This window comes from Pinus tabuliformis, chromosome 7, assembly GCF_031772625.1.
Source record: "Pinus tabuliformis cultivar Carrire ecotype Pingquan chromosome 7, CPIR1, whole genome shotgun sequence".
Lineage (NCBI taxonomy): Eukaryota > Viridiplantae > Streptophyta > Pinopsida > Pinales > Pinaceae > Pinus > Pinus tabuliformis.
Window position 1 is genome coordinate 693,983,777 of NC_142293.1, and position 7,654 is coordinate 693,991,430.

The following is a 7,654-nucleotide window of genomic DNA, read 5'->3' on the forward strand; positions in this document are numbered from 1 at the left end:
CCAATCAACCTTTTGGATCGACGGATCCAACGGTATACGACGACACAAAAGCTGTTGTATCTTAATGAAGTAAGTGATCCCACGGAGGGTTTTGACAAAACCGTTTAACGAGTAAATCGACAGCTCCAATTAATTACGGGAATATACGGGCTGGTTTCAAATACCACAACCTATGGTGTCGGAGTGGTTTCCAAAACCACCAGCCCGGCAAGAACACCTCAACATCAATGGAGTTCAAAATAAGCTCATGTATCAATGGAGTTCAAAATAAACTCTATGAATCATTATTCCGACGCTTCTAAACCTCGCCGCTTTGATACCGCTGTAGGGGCACGTTAAAACTCCACAATAAATCGTTATGTCATTAAGTAAAATCATTTAACGTTTACACAAACGATGGATAATTACCAGATCACAACCATCATAATTTTGATGGTTGTAAAACAAAAAAACTTTAAACTAATCAAATCTAAACTAATAATATACAATAGCATCAGTTAACATTTTACCTAACGTTCCCTCTAAATAGATGATTGCTGCACCAACTTTATAACTACTATCCCCAAACGATGGATCATGAGTCTCGTCTGTTCCAAAACATTCAACACTAAATGAATACGGGTGTATTATGTCTGGTCCACGACAACGAGATGGTGTGGGCGCGGGGAAAGTACAGATTCCATAGCCGAGCCAACTGTATTGGCGATGGCATATTGGATTTGGCAATGGAAGAAGATGTTATGCTTCATTCAATCCCCTTCTCCTTTCTATCGTGCCAAGTCGAAATTTCTCTCTGCTCTAGCCGTTATGAATGATAGTAGCGGTTACCATTTTCAAGGTCATCAGGGTTACTTTGACAATGTTGGGTTACTGCGTAAGCAGGGTCGAATAGATGAGGCCTTAAACATTTTGGGCTTCATGGACTACCTTGGATCGTATGCCTATGCCTCTCTCTTGCAAGGCTGCGTCAACGTCGGAGCCCTCCCAGAGGCTAAACTCGTCCATTCCCACATGCTTCTGACTGGATTTAAGCCCGACATGTTTTTGGGTACTAAACTTATGATAATGTATGCCAAGTGCGGGTGCGTGGCTGATGCTGGGCGAGTATTTGAGGAAATGCCCGAACGGAATGTGGTGTCATGGACTGCCTTGATTTCAGCGTGCTCCAAGAGTGGGCTTGCTGAAGAGGCCTTGAGACTCTTTTTCCAAATGCAAAGAATGGGTGTTCAACCTGATCACTTTACCTTTTCCAGTGTTCTCCCTGCCTGTGCAACATTGGCAGCTTTGGAGGAAGGAAAATGCATGCACGAAGGCATTATTAGACATGGGTTGCTTTCAGATATCTTTGTGAGGAATGCCCTTGTGGATATGTATGCCAAATGCGGAAGTTTACAGGATGCACGCAATGTGTTTGACGAAATGCTGGAACGGGATGTGGTTTCCTGGAGTTCGATGGTTGCTGGGTACGCTCAAAATGGGCATTTTGATGAGGCTTTAAAGCTCTTTAAGCAAATGCAGTGGACAAGAGTAAAGTCGAATTCGGTTACGTTCTCTTGTGTTCTTTCAGCTTGTACCAATTTGGTTGCTTTGGAACATGGCAGGGAGGTTCATGAAGATATAATTAGAAGTGGATTTCACTTTGATATCTTTGCGGCAAATGCCCTGATAGATATGTATGCTAAATGCCTGAGCATAGATGATGCACGAAAAGTGTTTGATAGAATTCCTGAAAAAGATGTGGTATCATGGAATTCCATGATTGCAGGGTATGGACAGACTGGGGATATTGTCGAGTCTCTGAAACTCTTTCAGGAGATGCCGTTCCGAGATCAAGTTTCATGGAATTTGATGATAACAGGATGTCTACAAAATGGACATGTCAGTGAAGCTCTGGATCTTTTTAAGATAATGCCTGTACAAAATGTTGTGACGTGGAATGCAGTAATCACAGGCTTTTCACAGAGTGGAGATCATGATGAGGCCCTGAAGGTCTTTCGACAAATGCAACTGACAGATGCGAAACCAAATTCTATCACTTTTGCCACTGTTTTATCAGCATGTTCTAATTTGGCAGCTTTCCAACGAGGTAGGGAGGTTCACGAAAACATTATCAGACACGGATTTCAGTTTGATCTCTTGGTGGAGAGTTCCCTGGTAGATATGTATGCCAAATGTGGGAGCATAACGGATTCACATAAAGCTTTTGACAAAATACCTCAAAAAAATTTGGTCTCATGGAATGCACTGATTGTAGGATGTGCAATGCATGGGTGTGGCAAGGAGGCCATTCAACGGTTTCAACAAATGCAACACTCTGGCGTGAAACCAGATCATGTCACCTTCATTGGTGTTCTTTCTGCCTGCTGCCATGCAGGCCTAGTGGATGATGGTTGGGAATACTTTGATCGCATGAGTCAAGTTTATGAGATCAGACCTACAGTGGAGCACTATGGCTGTATGGTTGACCTCCTTGGTCGGGCTGGACGTCTTGACGAAGCAAAGGATTTTATTGAAAAGATGCCAATAAAACCCAATGCCTTTGTATGGAGTGCTTTACTCGGTGCCTGTAGAATCTATTCTAATATTGAACTAGGAGAATGGGCAGCATTACGTCTTTTTGAGGCAGATCCAAATAATCCTGGACATTATGTGTTGCTTTCAAATATCTATGCCTTGGCAGGCAGGTGGCATGACAAACAGAAGCTTAGAGAAAAGATGAAAGAGAAAACTGTAATGAAAACACCTGGACAAAGCTGGATTGAACTCAATAACAAGGTACATTCTTTCACTGTAGGAGACAAATCGCACCCACAGACGGAGGAAATTTATTCAAAGTTGGATAGATTGTATGGGCAAATGAAGGAGATAGGGTATGTGCCTAATGCGAATTTTGTGCTGCATGATGTGGAGGAGGAGCAGAAGGAACATATTCTCTTCTACCACAGTGAGAAGCTAGCCATTGCATTTGGGCTTATCAACACGTCCGCTGGGACATCTATCCAGATTGTCAAAAATCTTCGGGTGTGTGGTGACTGCCACTCTGCAACCAAGTTCATCTCTAAGATTGCCATGAGAGAAATTGTTGTGAGGGATGCAAATCGTTTCCATCATTTCATAGATGGGATATGTTCGTGTGGGGATTATTGGTGATGATAAGTAAAAGTTAACGCATAGCTGATGTAAGGCCCCGATTCACCATTTTCTGGCACCTAGCTATCATTCTGATTTATTTGTATATGCATTCTATTGCATTATTGCATGCAATGCAAATGTGTTGTGCAATTGTCAGAGGAAGAGCTATGATTGAAGCTGCTGCTAGAATACAATTTGAAATTGTAGTGATCAGGCCATTGTCAGCTTGTACTATTCTTGTTCATTGGATGTTCACTCTGTTTCACCATTTTTGTATGTGCAATTGCTGCAGCTTGAGAAGACTTTACATGAGATGCGTGCTGAATGTGCTAAATTAAAGTCTATATCCGACAATGAACTGGGACAAGCTTGTGAGATGGTGGGCACTATTGAAGAAAAGTTTCTGGCAGCTGAATCAAAGTTGCATGCAGGAGAAGTCCTGCAAGCAGACCACAAAAAGACTAATGCAGAAAGAAGGTTACAAGAAGTTGAAGCTTGTGAAGATGCACTTCAAAGATAGTGGCAGGCTTTCAAGTCTGAGTAAGTAGGACAATATTGCCTCAGTTTTTGCCTTTTGCAGCTATTATTAAATTGAATTACTAGTATTCAGTAAGAGATGAGGGAATTGGTTGCCACTTTAGTGATGCATTCAACTTAGCTGTTTACATCTTAGGTGCTAGCTTTCATTTGCACCTACACCCTCTATATTCTTTCCTCTGAATTGCTTTTTGTGTTTGGATCCATGAGCTGGTAAGGAGTAGGGTCCACTTACGTCTGATAACAATTGCTGATTGTATGGATTAGTTCTCAAACACAGTCTCGATTATACTTACGGTCCCTACATTGTTGAAGTTGAAGCAATTGGTTTGCCATTTATATTGTCTGGCCGGTTGAGAGCATGTTTGTAATATGTTGAAATGACTTCTTATATTTGTTTAGGTGTGAATCCCATGAGAAGGAGCTTGTCCTTGAGAGGCAAAATCTGTGAGGATGGGATAAAAATCTCCAGGAAGGCCAAGAAAAGTTGCTGGAAGGCTATAAATTTGTAAATCGAAGAGAAACACATATCATGGAAAGGGATGAGGCTTTAAAACAAATTGAAAAAGAGTTGCAGGATGTGAAAATGAATGTTGAGAAAGAACATTCAACCTTGAAAGAGAAGGAAGCGGAAGTGAGAACAAGCTTGGCTGCTCTAATGACCCAAGAGGAGGTGCATATTTTATTAGCATTATCTTTGTTCATGTTATGCTCATATGTTCATGGACGTTTGTTTGCTTTATTAAAATTTATTTTTGTTTAGCTAATGCTAATAGAGTTACAGATTTTTTTGTTTATTTTGATGATGCTATTTTCGTGTTATCTTAACACTATTGTCATATGCACGCTGTTGTTAAGCAATAAATTATTGTTGACAGGAAAGAGCAAAAGCTACTTGTTCTTCAAGAAAAGCTTGCAGGTAGAGAACATGTAAGTTCTTTTCCTGCAAAATAACCTTTTCTTTGTACATCAGTATTTTATACACTCCTTTTGAGTGCCATGCACTCTATTGGAGCAATGATGCTTATCCAGATGGGAAGAATAGTGGAAGAAGGAATTGTATATTTCACTTAAACTAGTTTTTTCTGTATATATCTTATTGCTTATTGCCATTTAATCTCTTATGTTGCAAATAATATTTTACTGTCTTAGATTGTGGAGTTTAATGGAACTTATATGTTTTCGTATGTTAATTCCTGGAAGAGATTCAAGGCTCATTGATGAACACAAGGTCACACTTGAAGCAATTAGAATTGAGTTTGAAACGGAATTGAAGCAGAAACGCCAGGTTATTTGCAGATGAATTAGAAAACAAGGAAAATGCAACTGATTTGAGGGTGGTTGAAGTCGACAGCAAAGAGGAGAAACTAAGTAAAATGGAACATCACTTGGAGAAGAAAGCTGAAAAGTTAAAAGAGAAGGAAAATGAACTAGACTTAAGGTCAAGGACTTTGAAGAAAGGAGAGAAAATTAATAAGACGGAGGAAAAGGAGATGGAAAATCAGAAGAAAAAGCTGGAGGTGGAAAGAAAAAAGTGAACAATGCAAAGCAAGAACTCCAGAAGTTTAAGGCTTCCCTGGAGGACGAGAGATGCTGAATTCTTAAGGAAAAACAGAGATTAGAGCTCACAAAAAATGAGAGGGACGAGTTGCTGGATTTACAAACCAAACTGAAAGAAGAGATTGATGACTTCAGAGCTCAGAAGTAGGAATTATTATAAGAACCTGATGAGTTGAATGTAGAAAAGGAAAACCTTGAGGAGTGGGTAATTCTTGATGAGAAAAGAGAGCAACTAAGGAAGGAACTAGAATGGGTTGATGACGAGAGGAAGAAAGTACCAAAATGGCTGAAGGATGGATAAGAAAGATTAAAGCAAGAGAAGATTGTGTTGAGGGAAGAAATAAAGCATGATGCAGAAGTTCTCCGTCTTGAGAAAGAGTTTTTTGAAAGCAATATGCAGCATCAACGAGCTGTGTTGCTTGCTGAAGTTCAGAGGGAGAGGGCAGATCTTGTCCGTGATATTGAGTTGTGAACCAGTGAATTGGAAAACAGTTTTGAAAGTTGAGTTGTGAACCAGTGAATTGGAAAATGGTATTGAAAGGAGATGAGAGGAGTTATAGAGGCATTACAAGGAAAAAGAGTCATCATTCCAAAAGAAATAAAATCAGAAGTGTAAAAAGTGCAGGTCATAATGTCATGCTAGCAAAACCCAACATAAACAACCTATAATAGTGTTTGAAAACCTAACTTCCTTCATAATCCCATGACAATGCAACTATTGTCTTCTTTGACTTAACAAGACTTTGACTAACAGTCTGTAGAATTTCAGTGGCAAGATTTGTAGGACAAAATCTCTCAGCACTAGCTACATTGAAGATTTGTTACCTTGCCACTCATGACTATATGTAGCTGACAAGTCGGTGTTCTTAGTCATCTGTGAAATCATATCAGACAGCCCTCTTTCTCTTTAAAATAAGTCTAGAAGCTACAGGAACAAACTAGGAAAATTCATTTTTAATTTTCGAGCTTTATCAAAATGTTTAGCCTTGCTTCTTGCTCACTCAAAGGCTCCACAAGAGATGAGTTATTTAAGATGGTGAGGTCGAGGGGATGTGAAGCTTCAAAAACCTTTGGAACGCTCATTCATCTTTCAAGTCTAGGGCACTTGGTTCGCTAGCACTCAACAACAGTATAGGATAGGAGGATGAAAAGATTCAAAAATATTTGGAAAGCTCATTCACCTTTCAAGTCTAGCATGCTTGGTTGGGTAGCTCAACAAAAATCTCGCAATGAAGGATAGGCTCCATCTCTATGGATTCATTAATTGCATGATATAACAATAGCAAAAAACAGTTAAGCATGTCAAATGGGGATGATATAGCAATGAGGAAGACTATATATGTATGGGGCATTATACTTTTATGCCCCCGTTCCAATAGAAAGAGGTCATATTTGAAGAAAAGTGGATGATTAGACAAGCAGGAAAAGATTATATGGGGGGACTATACATCCATCAAGCATCTCCTTCTTGTGGAAAATGTGTTGTCAAACAACCTTGAATACAGATGTTACCCTGCCACACTTGGGTAAATTGTCAGCTTGTTGATCAGATTTAGATATTTATTGTCATACTATAATAGGTATTTCTTTTTTTAAACTAGACTCCATTGCAATGGACCAAAGCAGACATGTGGCCTCTTCTTGCCTATGCTGAGAGGTGAATCTTGTCGAGATTTGCACCAGTACACACACCACACAATAATACACACAAAAAATCTGGATAGAATAATAAACGTTCATATATTAATGACATTGCAACAAGTACATGAACAGAAACTGAAGATAGGCTACAAAATTACATTTACCACTTTCTCCAGTCAGTCTTCCATTATTACATCAAATAATCAATAAATAGCACCCTAGGTTGGTTATGGTGGTCTAAACCACCCAACCAAATAACCTTAACATACAAATACTCAACCACTAACATTAATTATCTAATAACATAAATTTCATATTCTAATCTTATGTTGTAATAGGAGGGCTGTGGTTCAATTCTGGCCCGAATGTCTTCTGATTCTGAGTTGTTATCTAGTTTTCTCTCCTTCAGTTTCCGTTTCTTTGAGGTAATATTTGTTAGACTTCAAAGAGCATGCTCCTTTTTCCCCCAAAGCTTGCAACTTTATTTCCAATGCCACAGTTCAGTGCTGGAATTTTCTTCCTTATTGCTTTCCTTTTTTTGGAAAAGGAAATTACCATCCCTTTTGAAAACAAAAAGAAACATGAGTACAAATTGTATTACTTAAACTGCATATCTTGGATGATTGCTCTTACATCCAGCGAACCTTCTCCTAACTGAATGGACTTAAAATTTGCAATACTAGAAATAAATTATCAGCAATGTTTTAATAGGAGGCTGAGTTTCAATCTTCACCACAATGTCTTCTAATTCTATGTTCACATATATTCCGTCATTCATTTTCCA

The 7,654-nt window shown here is 39.1% G+C and overlaps 1 pseudogene across 1 annotated transcript; it reads left to right on the top strand.

Moving 5' to 3' along the window:
- The first annotated feature begins 499 nt into the window (after positions 1-499).
- Positions 500-5,587, top strand: LOC149249387 (pentatricopeptide repeat-containing protein At3g26782, mitochondrial pseudogene; annotated as a pseudogene). Its single transcript, XR_016266764.1, has 4 exons — positions 500-3,179; positions 3,425-3,672; positions 4,072-4,342; positions 4,548-5,587. The product of XR_016266764.1 is annotated as a pentatricopeptide repeat-containing protein At3g26782, mitochondrial pseudogene (transcript).
- The last annotated feature ends 2,067 nt before the right edge of the window (positions 5,588-7,654 follow it).